This window comes from Desmodus rotundus, chromosome 1 (assembly GCF_022682495.2).
Source record: "Desmodus rotundus isolate HL8 chromosome 1, HLdesRot8A.1, whole genome shotgun sequence".
NCBI lineage: Eukaryota > Metazoa > Chordata > Mammalia > Chiroptera > Phyllostomidae > Desmodus > Desmodus rotundus.
Window position 1 is genome coordinate 7,356,249 of NC_071387.1, and position 16,484 is coordinate 7,372,732.

Here is a 16,484-nt window from a genome sequence, read left to right on the forward strand (position 1 = left end):
AACCCAGGCATGTGCACTGACCAGGAGTTGAACTGGTGACCCTTTGGTTCTCAGGCTGGCACTCAACCCACTGAGCCACACTGGCCAGAGCATATTTGTATATTTTTAATACCCCACTCCAAACTATATTCTCTTGCCTCAACCACTTCAATTTCTTTACTAGTCTCCTGGCTTTGCCTTCATCCAAACAATGGAAAGCAACAACCAGAATGATCATTAAAAAATAATGAAATGCAGCAAGTCACTCACGTGCTTAAAGCCCTCCAATGACCTTCCATAAAATTAAGTAAAATTCAAATGCTCCCGCATGACCTACAAGATCTCGCGTTACCTGGACCTTGCCTGCCACTCCACCCTCATCTCAGCTACGCTAGCCCCACCGGTTTCCCTTTAGATCCTTAAGTATCAACGCGCTTTCTTCACTGGGGATTTTATCCAGAGGGGTAAAATTTTACCTCCTCTCTATCCTTACAGGCTGGGTCCTCTCACCCTTAAACTCTCCGCTTCAATGTCACCTCCTTGGAAGCCATCACTGGTCATCCACCTAAGTAGGTCCCTGATGTTTTCATACCACAACAGTTCGTTTCCCGCTTATCACTCATCACAATTTGTAACTGCCTACTATTTGTTCACCTGTTCGACTGTCAGTCTCCCCACCAGACTAAAAGCTCTGCCAAGGTATCTGCTCATCAAGCGTAAATGGGCAACACATACTAGCCCCTCAGTAAACATTTGCTTAACAGACAGATATGTCAACACTTAATATGTGCATACCTTTTGCCCATGTCTAATAATTATCCAGAGTAAACAATCAGGCAAGTGCACACAGATGTATGTTCAAGGATAATTATTTCAGCATTGCTGATAATGAGAAAATATTGGATATATCCTAAATGTCTAGCAATAGAAGATCAAGTCATTAAAAAAAAAAGGCTGTATTAGCATAGAGCTATACCACATATTTTGTTAAGTGAAAAAGCAGGCTATAGAACAGAATGTATTTATTATACCAGCCTGTTAATTTTATATTTAATTGTGATTATTTATATGTATTAATATATGCTTATTGATTTCAGAGGGAGAGGAAAGGAGGGAGGGAGAGAGAGAGAGAGAAACATCAATAAGTTGCCTCTCACTGGAGCCCAGAACAAGGACTGACCCCACAACCCAGGCATGTGCCCTGACTGGGAATCAAACCTGTGGCCCTTCAGTTAATGGGCCAAAGCTGCAACCAACTGAGCCACACCAGCCAGGGTGAGGGTAGAGACTTTTATCTTCTGTTTCAACATATCTATATCTACATTTTAATGTATCTTAGAAATTTCGATGCAAGTAACAGAACACCCAACAGCAGTGGCTTGTCCCACAGACACTGGTTGGACAGGCCAGCATCCATCTGCCTCAGTCTCTTCTTACAGGAGAATGAAGACATTAAGAACACACATCCTCCCATCCTTTGCTGACATCCTCAGACGGTTCCGTCTTTCCTGCTTCTGTTTGTTGCCTCATGGGACAGGTGACTCCTCCAGCTTCAGAGTCATGGGAGGGGGTGGGAGCAAAATCTTTCCCAGAAACTCCCCGCAGACCTGCTAACATCCCATGGGCCAGAAATGGGTAACATGGAGCTCCTAACTGCAGGGGAGGCTGGAAAATTGGCTTTGTCAATTATGGTCACCTCCTAAGTCTGGCCATATTGCCAATCCAAAAAAAAAAACCCCACCATTCCCTTGGAAAACAATGTGGAGGATCCTCAAAAAAAAATTAAAAATAAAACTACCATTTGATCCAGCAACTCTTCTTCTGGGTATCTCTCTGAAGGAAAGGAAAGCAGGATAGCGAAGAGATGTCCGCACTCCCGTGTTCACCGAAGCATTACTTACAGGAGCCGAGACATGGAGACAACCTGGTGTCGGTGATGGGTGAATGGATAGAGAAAACGTAGGGGGGAGACACAACGGAACATCACTCGGCCATAAAAGTAAAAGAAATCCTGCCATTTGTAACAACATGCACGAACCTTGAGGACATTATGTTAAGTGGAACAAGCCAGACAAGGAAAGGCAACCACTATATGAGCTCACTTACACGTGGAATCTGAAAACCCACACTCATAGAAGCGGAGAGTAGGCTGCTGGTCGCCAGGGGTGGAGGTGGCGGGAGTGCGGGGAGAAGCATGAAGGCAGTCAAAGGTCTGTACTTCTTGGTACAAGGTGTGTGGGATCCAGGGACCTAATGTACAGAATGGCGACTACAGTTAATAATCCTGCACTGTATGTGTGGACATTGCCCAGACAATAGGTCTTAAAAGTTGTTGCCACAAAAAAATTTAAAAATGTACCTAAGTAAGGTGACAGTTGTGTTAGCTGACCTTATTGTGGCCATCACTTTACAGTGGTTAATATTAAATCATCACGTTGTACACCTTCAACTTACACAATGCCATGTGTCAATTATATTTCAGGAAGCTGAAAAAAACAAAATAAAGTAAGTCACTGTTTTGTTATCAGGAAGGAAGGCAGTTAAGACTTAAAAATTTTTTTACAGTGCTTGTTCCGAAAAAAGTGGATGAGGGTGGCCAACAGTTTGGAGAGCAGGTCCTTGCTGCTTACCAGGCCTCGCCCACGCGGGTCAAGGACCACCTCGGGCAGCTTCCTGAACCGGAGATCTCCATGGCTCACTTCTGTCCTCTCTGGCCCTCCATTCAGGGTCCTCTCAGTTAATAAATACATCCTTACTTCTAGGGCTGCATTCTGGTATTGATCCGTGGGAACCGAAATGGATTGATTCTGCCTCGAGAGAGCGAGGGTAAAATTCCATCAGTTGTCAGCCTTGCTGGCAAAATAGAACTTTTCCCTGGTCTGAAGCCTTGCCGATCCGATCTGTGCTCTCAGATTGAACCCAGATGCCTGTGGGAGCAGGAGGGAAGGAGGTGGGATTAGCATGTTTGTGGGGCAGGTGTGCAAATGTAGCTGGCTCTTTTTCACAAGAGTGTGACTGGAAGGATGTGAAAAATAAACACAGAATAACCACAAACAGTGCTGTTGAAACTAAGAAACCATAACCACGTGCAGAATTGCTTTTCTGACAAGGAGACGCCACATAATGACAGACCCAGAATGTAATTCTTTCCATACCCTCCCTAATCAAGAGGAGCTTGACCTGGAGAGCTGGCAGAAAGAAGGCAATGGAGATATACACATCCACATACCCACTGCACCCTTACTTACAGTAGCCAAGATATGGCAGCAACCTAAGTGTCCACCAATAGATGAGCGGATAAAGAAGAAGTGGTGTGTATATACAACAGACTATGACTTGGACATAAAGAGAAACAAAACTTGCCATCAGCATCGACGTGGATGGACCTAGAAGGTATTGTGCTGAGTGAAGTTAAGTCAGACAGAGGAAGACAAATGCCAAATGATTTCACTTATATGTGGAATCTAAAAACCCAAATAAATGAACAGGCAGAAACAGAAACAGACTCGTAGATACAGAGAATAGTTTGATGGTTGCCAGATGAGAGGGCGTTGGGCGATGGGTGTAAAAGGCAAAGGGATTAAGAAGTACAAATTGGCAGTCACAGAACAGTCACAGGGATGTAAAATACAGCACAGGGAATATAGCCGTAACATTGTAATAACTATGTGTGGTGTCAGATATGTACTAGATTCATAGGGGCGATCACTTAATAAGTTATATAATGTCGCATCCCTGGGCTGTACACCTGAAACTAATGTAATACTGTGTCAGCTGTAATTAAAATATGAAAAATTAATTTTAAAAAAAGAGGGCATTGAAGAAAAGCTGCTTCTTTTTCTTTTCCTTTTCCTTTTCCTTGTATTGTTGACACTATTACAGATGTCCCCCTCCACCCAGCCGCCACTGCACCCCTGGCCTTCACCACATTGTTGTCTGTGTCCATGGACTCTGCACGAGCCACTTCCTCTCCTTCCGACTGTAAGCTTCATGAGGGCAGGCACCGTAAGAGTCTTTCTCCAGGACACGGTGGGCATGCGACAAACGTGTCTTGAATGATTAATGTCAGTTCTCAATGGCAGTTGTTAAAAATCATGGTAACTTCCTTGCACAAGGCATTTCCTCCATGCCAGGCACCAGGCTAGACCTGCCTGCAGAAATTAGCTCACTCACTGCTGACATGGGTCCTGTGAGGCAGGATGGGGACCTCCACATTATTACGATGATGGATAATCCGGGCTTCCTGAGTCACCCTGGTGATGTCAAACTCCAAAGTGAGGGCTTGTAACTTTGCTATGCAAAACTCTCGGGTGGGATCCCCAGAGTCCGGGAGAACCTTCTGATGGGCGGAGCCACGACGGTCTGGCTAACAATGCTCCTTCAACCCCTCACTGGGGTCCTGGCCAGCCTCCTGGGTGTGAGAGAGACGAACAGAGCCAGTTTTTCCCTCAGGGTGCTCCCAGTCTGGAGGGGATTCAGATGTTGCTGGTCCACACTCACCTGGTCGTCAGGAACAGAAATGCACTCAAACGAGGGCGAGCGCAAAGGAATTCACAGAAGAAACAGGGCTTCTCACTGGAGCAGTCACGAGGCAGGAAAATTCCAGGGCTTTTCCGGGGCCACATGCCCTCCTGTTACTCCTGCTCACCGTGTGTCTGCCTGTGTTCGCTGGCCTTTCTAACAGACCATCCTCCTCCTCCCCATCCACAATCTAACCTGGCAGCCCCCAGGTGCCCCCAGCCCCTGTTAACATCCTGTCAGTTCCAGGGACCTGCAGACACTGACAAGCATCTCTAAGCCCCAATTTCAGGGGAAGAGAATCTCGTAGGCCAAGTAACGGTCAGGTCTACACCGGACCCAATGAACTGAGACACGGGAAGACCGCATCTATTCACCCCCTCCATGTGCCAGGCACTGTCGTTGGCCAGAATTTCCTCCTAATCCACGTCTTGTCTTCTTAGTCTCTCGATGCCGTGGATTTTTAACAGTGAAACCTAAAAACGGGAAGCCAAACAGTTCACCCTTTGTTTTTACTGTTTGTTTGTTTTTCGGTTCTGCTCCATATCATTTCTACCCTGAGGTGCTAAGCCTCGGGAAAGAAGCCTTAAAGAGGGAAGCAGCTCAGGTTGAGGTGCTAGAAGGAACTGCCAGGGAAAAAACACATTGGGTAATCTTTCAAAATATTTATGAATGGCACAGGTATTACAATATGGTGTGAAGTAATCCACTCAGGGGTATTCATACACAGAGGCCAGCTGCTGTCGTACCGGTGAGAAGAGAAACAGTCACTCTTCCAGGAAGAAGTTATAGAGTAAAAGGACGCATATGCTGGGCCGCGAACAGTGAGGAGCAGTCAACAGCAGGCACAGGAGGGACGCTGCGCAAATGTGGAGGGCGAGAGGCCTGCTGGAGCCGCTGTGAAGGGTAGACGGCCGGCAGGGAAGCAAGTGCAGTGAAGTGGTGGGCAAGGCCAGCTGGGCGCTTCTGGTGACCCAGAGTGAAGGTCTTTGGGAGCCACATCCCACAAAATCTCATCCAAGAAAAACTGGTTTTAAATACCAGACACGTACTGAGGACTCCCAGATTTATATCTCTAGCCCAGATTGTCCCTAAACTCCGAACGTGTACATTCAACAGCCTCCCTGATGTGCCCTTGACTGTCTAGTGGGAGTCTCCAATGCAACACTTCCGGCACTCAGCTCCCGAGCATCTCTCCCAAACCCCCGCCCTCCCTCAGTCTCCATCTCAGCCACTGGAAACGCGTTCTTTTCCGGTTGCTCAGCCAAACACCTGGACCCCACCCCTGCCTCCTCTTTTTCTCCTGCACATTGTATCTACTATGTCAGCCTAGGCTCAGGACAGTAAAGGAGGTGCTTCTACTTAGCACCTCATTTATTCTGATCTGTGAGAGAAGACAGAGCATGTCCCATTGGAAGAATGCATGCCAGTTGGCCAGGCAGGAAATGGTGGGGTCAGGGCACAGGAAGGAGGTGCTCCAGGCAGAAAGGACAAGCGCAAAGGGCACAAAAGTAGAAGGAGGTCTTGTGCGGAGATGACAGGGAGGTCAGTGTGACGGCAGGGGACAGGTGAAGTAAGATGGAGAAGCAGGTGGAGTCCGGCCAGGTCCTGCAGGTCCTGACCAGGGTTCTCTAGGTGCCCCCAGCTCACCCTACCGGCCCCTCCCGAGCCTGTCACCAATCACCCAGGTATGCGCCTGCCCCTCCTGCATTCACCCAGACGTCTGCCCTGTGCCAGTTCGGCCGCTCGGCTTGCAGGCTCCTAAACCTCCGTGTTGGGCTCTGGACCTTGGCTGCTGTGGTTCATCCAGTCCTGTATCCTCCAAGTACCAGTCCGTGGACCCGTGCTTGTCAGCAAAACAAAAAATGCAAATAGGCAAATGAGAAAAGTAAGGACAATGTGGAATTACCCAAGCAGAACTGCATTTCCATCTGCCTGATAGATACCACATCACAGGAGAACGGCTGGACATACCGAATGTGTGTGGCATGCCTGGAATGCACCGGCTTAAAATCGAAGCTACACGGAGAGCACAAAATCCACTTTAGGGGTGCTGAGGGGGAAAGACACTTCAAACAGGTAAGCAGTTATTACAACAAGAGGCCTGTATGGCTACCCATGGAGAGGGACATGGTGTGAGCATTAACATATCACCGTAAAAGAAGACAAGCAGTGATTTCGAATGTGCCTCCCAAATCGAAAGTTTGGGGGTTGTTCTTCGAATGAAAGTGGTCATTTGACTCAAGCAGCTTCTCACACAGGCAACTCCCAGTAGGTCTACAGTGGGTCATGGCACAGACTCAGTTATTTAATGATGATCAGAGATGCTCATGGGCGAGTCCAGGAAGCCAACCAACATACAGCATCTGTGTATGCCTGGCTAATGTGTTCATGCATGTGCTTGGTGCGTGCATGTGTGTGTGTCTCTGTGAAGCTGACAACCGTCTTTTCTATGACAGGAATGTTCTTTATTATCCTCTTCCTTCCAGCTTATAAATACTAAGGTTTCCTTTATTTTATGAAAAGATGACAACAGTGTGGACTTCTAAGACAAAACAGCTCTTTGTTAGTTTCCCAACTATTTCTGGAATTTACCAATCCATGACCCCAAAGTCTGGGAATCAGGGCCTCCCTGATAAAACATTCGGTTCTAAACTCTGGACTCCAGCTTTGACCTGAGCATGCCTTAAGGATACAACACTCTGGTGTATTTTTTTTTCCCAAGAGGTAAAATTTGCATGGCATTTAAAGCCACAAGGGACAAGTTCAAAAGGCAAGGAGTTGGGTTACAATTTCAGAGCCTAGTCAAAGCCGGGACTCCCGCTACTGTCATGCATGATTCATATTTTCACACAGTCATCAAAGTGCCAGTTTGAAACAGAAATCAGATCCTATTCCTATCGATGGCAGAGACTGCTGGGGCTCACCAATGTATTGGCATGCTCATTTACATTTCCCAGCTGCCCCTGTGGTTAGCTTGACCATGTGACTAGTTCTGGCCAATGGGATGTGAGTAGAGTGATTTGTATTACTTCTAGGCTAAGGTGGATAAGTATCTTGTGTGCCTTCTCCATTCTCTCCTCTCCTTCTACCTGTCCCTAGGGAGATGACATCAGGGTGACCTTGAAGCTGCAAGATGATGGAGCAACAAGATGGAGGCAGGCTGACTTCCTGAGCTGTCATTTAGATGAAGTCCTCCAGACACTCAGTAGACTGTGACATAGAGAGAAATAAACTCGTATTGTGGAAAGCCACCGAGATTCAAGTGCTTGTTTGTTACTGCGGCACAGCCTATCCTATTCTGACTGACAAACACCCTTGCTAAAACACACACCAGCGCCTTCCCATGGCCTTCAGAGAAAGATCCAAAAGGTTTTCCTTGGCCTACAAAGCCCTACCGGTTGTGCCCCTGCCTACCCCTTGGTGTTCCCCGCCTGACCCTGGCTCCCACATTCACTCTGCTCCAGGCGCACCAGCCATAGAAGGATGCCCAACACACCACGCTCATCCCCACTGTAGGGCGTTTCCTCCAGCAATTCTCTCTGCCTGCAGTGCTCTGCTGCCACATCTTACTCGCTCTTGACATTCATCTCAACTTAACTGCCTCAGAGAAGTCTTCCTCCATCACCTGGGCTGGAAGGCTCCATTCGTCACTCTGTCTCATCATGTTTCATCTTCATCCCGGCATTTATCACCACCTGGTATTTCCTTCTTTTATTTAATTGTTTGTTTCCCATCTTGCCCATCTGGTTTACCACTGAATCTCCAGTGCCCAGCGAAGAGCCTGCGGCACAAGCGGGGCTCCAAAGACACATGTTTGGTGACCGAGTGGGTGAATGAACAGATGACTTGGCACAGTCTCCTCCGTCTGCCCAGAGGGTTAACTGTGCCTGGGAAGCAATGGGAGGGGTGTTCCTGTTACCTACTGCGTCCCCAACGGTGGCTTCCAATGGAACAGTTGTTCACTTTGCTCATGAATCTGGGGGTCGAGTGGGTTCTGCTAGACAGTTCTCACTCGGGGTGTCACATAAGGGCACTCAGATGGTGACTGAGCCTGGGTCACTCTACAGACCTCTTCACTCACATGTCTGGCTCCTGGACTAAGAAGACTCAACTGTATGGGGTTCATTCCACTGATCAGCCATGTGACTTTAGGCAAGTTCCTTAATCTCCCTGTGCCCCAGATCTTTATATGCCAAATAGGACCAGAAAGACAACACCTACCATTTATTGGTCACCTACTGTGTTCTAGGCACCATATGCGCTAAACTCCTTGTGCACCTGTCTCAATCACCGTTATATAACAACTTATTCTGTAGATGTTCCTATTAAAGAACCTGCTTATTTTACAGGTGAAAAAACCGAGGTTCAGAGAAGTTTAAGTGTCTTGCTCAAAGGTCTATAATAGCTAATCACGCCAGAAATTTCTAGTTAATGTGGTACATTAAGCCAATATGGGAAATCCCCTCTCCTACTCTCAACTCATTAAAATACTAGATAAAATATGACCCCAAAATGTAAATGCACAGCAGCATTCAAAGAGGATGTCCCAGGAACCAGACACAGAGGGAACTCGATGCTGGTAAGATGACCAGGATCTGAGGTTGAGGGGCTCCCTGGGCCGGGGGAGCAGTGGCGCCTCGGATGCAATGGGTTGGAACTGACCTACAAGTACAAAGCCAGGAGCCCCAGGGAGGGAAGGGCCTTCTAAGAGGAAGAGCACTCGGCCCAGGGCTGTCGTGCCGCCAGTTCCCCGTGGGCAGCCAGGGGCTTCAAAACCTTTAGCGGAGCTGGAACATCCAAGTGACACGGCTAAGTCAGGGTCAGGCCGGGGTCCCACCTGCTCACATGACTGCCTGCCCCTGTGCTGACCACCAGGCAGTTTAACTAAACCATCTCCAGACACCTCTGGTTGTCCTTTCTCTTTGCTATCTACTCTAAAAGTCTGTCAGAACTGACAGAAGATAAAGAAGAAAAAGGAAACCTCGGAAAGTAAACAAGGCACTTCTAAATCAATGAAGGGTCGTTAGGGCTGGAAAACACTCCTTATCAAAATTTGTAGATTGTGAGCCAAAGCCACCGTTACCAGGGGGCTTTTACCTTGAAAGACATCAAGGGGGAAGAAGCAGGCTGCCAATAAGGCTGCACAGCAGGACTTAGGTAAGAAAACAGAGTACAAACAAGGGGAATGGAAAGGGAAGAAGGAGCCAGTCGCAAAGACATTTCCAGTTACTTGGGTCCGAGAAGACACATCGTGGCAGTTAGAAAGCGTCGTACTTACAAATAAGCAAAGACAGAAATTCTACTGGTTAAAACTCATGGGGGGGAAATTCTGCCCACTTGTCTGCGAAAGAGGCCAGAAGACTTGCCATCCGCCTGGGCCGTGGGTGGCAAAGAAAACAGGAGTCCAGGGCTGCACCACGCTCCAGGGAAAACCTGGAGTCCTGGGGACTGATCCTGGGAAATTAACAAACAGCCTCATCTGGGATCCGAGACTGACGATGGGATCCCCAGCGGAGGTGAGCTTCAAACTGCTCTGTAGATACAACCCAGGGCACGTGGCCCCCCCAGGGGAACCAAGCGCTGCTTAGTGTGAGTTTGGGCACAGCAATTACAAAGCACTCAAGGAAACAACCCACCAAGACAAAGACCCTGTGAATACATCCAAGGGGCCATTTGCACCCCAAGACCTGGAGATAAAAGAATAGCCTGAAAGAGCTGTGCATTTCAATCTGTTCAATGAAATAAAAGGAGGAATGAAGCAGAAAGCAAAGAGTGTGAGAAGAATGGACAGGACAAGCTCGTGTGGGGCAGAGCTGATATTCAAACCCAGGTCCACAGCAGAGCCAAACCAATAATGGCGTTTAGTGTCTGTGTGACGGTGGGGGAAGGGCAGGAGACAAAGGAATCTGTTTCCCGACCTCCCTTTCCTGTTTGTTTCCCAAGGACAAGTCTGCTCCCTGGATTAGAAGCCACCAGTCTTGCGAATGACATTGATTTTCCAAAAAGATCAGATCCAAGTGATCAACCCCATTTATTACAGGACCAGTAGGTGTGGTGGGGAGACTCAGGGTTAGCTGCTGCCCTTCAGGGTTTGCAGTAGGGCCTGAACTACCTCCAAGCAAAAGGAATACTCTATCGTTTCATTTGTTCAATTATTCATTCATTCATTCATTCTGGTTTGTTTTTTTTAACCAAACACCATCCCAAGAATCCTGAGAGCAGTTAGGTGGACCTCAGTTCAAATCCCAGCTGCTAGAGCTTTGACCTTTGACCAACGCCCTGTGTCAGTCTGGGCCTCAATTTTCTCAACTCTTAGCCGGAGATGATAATGACCTTCTTGCAGGCTTGTAGGGAAGAATAAAGGAAATGCGTGTAAAGCACAGTGTGTGAGCTGAGTGTGTGAGGGTCACGCCCACCCCAGCGCTCCAGGGTTCAGGGTGCAGATTTGTTTCAGCTGGAAGGAAGTGGGTGGACAGCAAGGAGAGGTTCAGTGTCAGAGTGGCCCCTCAGATGCTCGGATGGGGCTGAGACACAGCAACCTGGCCTTCAGGATGAGGCCACTTCCCAGACCCACCTCTCCCTGGCCCCACCGTGGGTTCCACTCAGCCCCATTGTTTTGCTTCTGTATCTGGTTTTGTGACAGTTTTAAAGACACCAACATGCCACAGAATTCAGACTGCAGCCAGCCCGGCCTCAGCTGCTGTCCTCACCGGCATCGCCAACCTATGTTTAACCCGCTGTTCTCCCGCTTTTGTAAACACGCTGTCTTCATTCAAATCTCTAATCAACATGACCCTTCCCCTCTCCTTTCAAATCCTGCCTTCCAGCCGCACGCCTGGTCAGATTTCGGATTTACACACACACACACACACACACACACACACACACACACACACGTGTGTGCGCCCACATGAGGACCCACGTGCACAGAGACCAGAGGTGAGCAGATCCCCCCGGTCTTCCAGGCCTGCGATGTCCTGGGTGACAGATCGACTCAGACACCCTCCCGGCCCAGTCGGGTGGACACAGAACACTGCCAAGGTCTCATGAACACAGGCACGCCGAGACCCAGGAGCCCCGGCGTCACTCACAAGGACCAAGTCCCCAAAGGTCAGACCTCAGAAGAACAGAGACACAGACACAGAAACACAGATGTACAGTCACGTGGTCACAGGGACCCACAGAACCTCCATGCACTCACAGTGCCCCCCAAAACCCACATGTTGACGTCCTAAGCCCCCGGTGCTTCGGAATGAGATTGTATTTGGACACAGGGCCTTTGAAGGGGAAATTATGGGTGGGCCCTGATCCAATACGATTGGAGTCCTTATAAGGAGAGACAAGGACACAGACACACGCAGCGGCATGGCCCTGCGAGGACACAGAGAAGACGGTCATCTACATGCTGGGGGCAGAGGCCTCAGAAGAAACCAACCCTGCCAACGCCCTGAGCTCCGACTTTTAGCCTCCAGAACTGTGGGATGATGCACTTCTGCCGTTTCAGCCACTGGCCTGTGGCAGTGTGTGTGGCAGCCCTAGCAGACTCATAGAGACCTGGGGACCGAGGGACACAACCCACCGCCTCCTTCACAGCCTCACACAGAGCCCCCAGGCAGCATCCCCGTGCGCAGACCCGAAGCCTGGGGCCTGCCGGTGTACCCCACCCCCCAACGACCCCTTCCTCCACACAGACACTGAGTTGTGTTCACTTTTCCAGCAAGAGGAGAAGGCGCCCAGGGATTTCCTTGACTGGACAGTGAAACTGTGGAAAATGCTATCCTGATAACGGCTCAAACATATGGAGTCTCAATTCTAGGTTACGAGGGCTGCCCCAAACACTTGGGAGGCATTGATTCATCCAACCTTCTCAACAGCCCTCTGAGGTCGGTACTTTTATCAAAATCCCCATTCAAGAGATGGCAAAACCATGGCCCAGGGAGGTCAAGTAATTTGCCTGAGATCACACAGCCAGCAAAAGCAGAGCTGATACTTGAATCAAGGCAGCCTGGCTCCGGAATCAAGGCAGCCTGGCTCCGGCTTAGCTCTGAACCTCGGAGCAATCTGCCAACAGGATCAGAGACAGGGCCAAATTACAGAAGAGGTCAAATGCTTGGTCAAGAAGGAAATGAGCCAAGATGCTTTCCCCAGGGCACAGAACTGCCTTGGGCGAAACCCTGCACTGTGCGCCAGCAACATAATTTGCAGGACCCAGTGCGAAATGAAAACACAGGTCTCTTGTTCAAAAAGCAGGGAAAACGTGCAATAAAAAAAAATATTATAATATAAAGTTTTTCCTTTCTTCAGTGGTTTCCTTCTCAACTTATCATAATACTTTTTATTTGCTATTTAATGCCACACTAAGTAAAGAAATAATACAATTTTAAATTACTGGCATGAATTTGACTTTACATTTTGCAATGCCAGTTTTAAATGCAAATATAAGAGCATTTAACTCATACGCCGACTCACCAAAAACACACATATTTTGTAGCTCATAGACAGGTATTTCAGAAGAGTGGGAATGCTGCATAAAACGAAGTCAGCTGTGTTTATTTCACTCCCTGATATATGCACATTCTCCGACCACCACTACCTGTAGCTTACTGATTAGCGAGGAAGGGTCGGGAGGGAAAGGAACTATGGCTGTTCTGGTGTTTTCTTTCCTCCTATGTCATGGTTTTCAACTCTGAGTGGTTGGCTGACACCGGGAGGTAACAAGAACAAGAAAAGATGGGATAGGGTTTGCTTGGTAGCTTGGGTGTCTTAGAACACCATTATCTTCTATGTTCCAAGCAAATTCTTATCTGAAGGGGAAGTGTGGCCTCTTGGGGCTGTGGGCGCCCCACTGAGCTGTAGAAATAACACACTTACCATCCAATTGCCTTGCGTCTCACTGGGTTCCCAGGCATCGGGGTCCCCCGGAATTCTGTGCTCAGGGGGCACCACGAACACAGCCTGCCAGCAGGGAGGCAAGGGGCAGGCAGGGGCTGGCACGCTGTGCATGTCTCTTCTGCTCATGTGAGAGCTTCATCAACCCATTGAACTTAACCTGCAAAACACAAGTTCAAAGACATAATTACTTACACAAATATGGAATCATGCTGTATACCTGGAACTAACATAATGGTATATGTCAATTATACCTCAACTTAAGAAAAAATAAAATTATTAAGAATTTTTAAACGACAACAGCAAAGCACTCAGGCAAGCTCACGGCCCCCCAGAGTGTGAGTGTGACGGCAGGGTCACCTGCCTGTGACACCAGCCCCGCCTGCCCTGGCTGTGTTCTTGCACCCACAACAGCCTGGGCTCATGGCATCTTCTCCCTGAGACCCGGCTTCTCTGTCTCAGAAAGACTAGGGCCCTCCCAGGCCTCCCTCTGCTGCCAGGTGCTTCCCGGACGCGGTCTAGCTCTGTGCCCTGTGACAGAGGTTGCTCTGTGTCTGGAAGCCCATCCCTTCAGCTGACCTAGTTCCAGAATGCTGGAATCACCGACACCGTCTTTGCCTGTTTTGAGGAGAGCTGAGTGACTCAGTCTTCTTTCGACGCAGACTGGCCTGGGATCCAATCGCTCCAAGTGCCATCTCTAACCCCCAAATCTTTTGCTGCAGCCCAGACCTTGCTTCTGAGTTGCAGAGGGTGCTCGTTCACCCAGCGCTCTGTGGGAAGCTTATGTCTGAAACGTCCACAGACTTTTCGGGCCTGGAGTTACTCACCCACCTCCTGTCTCAAACCTGTTCCTCATCTCCGTGCTTGGGGTTGATATCCTTCTGAAACCCAGGAGCTGCACCCCGCACATCCTACAGCCTACCTGCGTTACGACCTGTCACACCTACTCCGGGGCACTCCCTCCCACACCACGTCCCTGCCGCCGCCTGGACACAGATCTCCTTACCCATCACAAGGACCTAGGCAGGAGCTCCCCTCACGGTCTCCTCACCCAGTCCACCCTCCTTACCTTCTTGAAACGTGGAATCCACCACGGATTTCATCAGGTACCCTACTCAAAATCTCAGAACCAGAGCTTCCCATAGCGTCTGGGTGAAATCTGGACTCCTTGGCCCTGAGTAACCAAGCACATTTTCCTCCTGGGAAAAATAATGTCCTGGGGACTAAAACTAGGGTGGGCATTCGGACATGGGGTATGGGGAGGGATTTCTCCGCTCTCCAGGCCCAGGACACAGGAAGGGGGGAATAGAGGGTGGGTGCAAATTCAGGACTCAGAGAAACAAGCTCCTGTGTGAAGGCACTGAGATGCTGGTGGTGGAAGTGAGAGCCGGTGGTTTGTCCTAACGCCCCGTCTGCCCTCCTTGCATCTGAGGAATGATTGCCCCTCCAAGGTGCTGACGTGTGTGCTCCCGGGTCCCCAAGGTTTGTTAGTGGGGAGGGGACTCGTAAGCCAGACAACCTGCTTTTCTCTTTATAAATAATTCATTTCTGATTGTGCAAGCAGTCCCTAAGTACCTTCTCCTTTCTTCTGTAAAAAAAAAAAAAAAAATACAGAAACAATAATCAAGCTACGTCCTCTTGACCCCTTGCCACTCTCCCTCGTCTGCCACCTCCCACACCACCGCAGTCTCACAGGCGGCTACTCTTACTCCCCCGAGCCATCCTCGTATTTCCTATACGTCTGCATCTATACAATTTTTAAAGTGATTGTGCATGTTTCTCTTTCTCTGTGTCTATTCATAGAAGTGTCCTGCTATATGTATTTTTGCCACTTGTTCTATTCACACCACAGTATTTCTTCATGCTACGTCATGGGTGTACCTTCCTCCCTTAGACAGCTCCACGGTACTACTCAGTGTGGCTACGTTACGGTTTGTGCAGCTGATCCCCTACTCGAGGGCGTTTCGGTTTTCTCCATTTTACACAAGTCTCCTTAGGCGCACGCGCCAACACTTTCTCAGGGGAGATGTAGAAAGTGGATTTGTTGTCCTTCAAAGCTGCTGTGCCAACTTGCACTGTGACCAGCAGTGTGCAAGAGTCCCTATTTCCACACACCAACACTAACGTTTAATATCAAGCTTTAATTTGGTGTGCGTCCCAGTCTGATGAGTGACATGTAGTTCTTGGTAGTTTAATGTTTTATTTCTTTGATTACTAGTGAAACTGAACATTCTTCAAGTTTATTGGCCATTTGAATTTCCTTTTCCATAAATCGACAGATTTTATTATTTGCTGAGTGTTCTATTGGGCCATTTGTCTTTTTCTTATTGATTTGTTAGAATTCTTTATATATTCTGGATGCTAATCCCTTATCTGTTATATAAATTGCAAATATTTTCTCCCCGGCTATTGCTTGTTTTTAGCTTGTTTATGGTGTCTGCTGTCATTAGAAGTTTTACATTTTAGTGTGGCGAGATCTGTCAGTCGTTTCTCTCATGCTGCTTGCATTTGGCCGGTCTGTTTTCGGCTGTGAAGCGGCGACGCAGGGAAACCGGCAGCTGGGAACCCAGGTCCTTTCTCTGGCGGACAGATGAGACTTCCTGCCCCTCTCCCTGAGACAACGGTGATGTCAACAGACACCTGCTGGGACCTCAGACTTAACTTGGGGTGAGGGGGCAAGACTTAGGGAGCAGGTGCTGTGAAGACACTCTTTCTTTGATGGGATAATGGGGTCTTAGAGCCACTGGATGTTAAAAGGTGACTTGATTTTATACCCTCTATGCTGGTTAAGCCAGGCGTATAACTTATAGTCCAAGTTCTTTATGGTCTGGCTCTCCCTTTTCACTTTCATGCTCAACTCCTCGCCTTCATGTAACCTTCACTCCAGTTATATTGAATTCTTTACCAAACCAAAATCATACTTTCTGCCTCCAAGCCGTTTGAGTCTGACTCTTTGGCTTTCAAGGGACAGGAAAAAAATGATAATGGCACTTATTCTGAGCCAGGCTCTGTGCAAAGCTATTTGCATAGCATCTTGTCAGTTAGGATAAGTCAAGCTACATTGCAGTAACAAATGACTCCGAAATTCCAGGGTC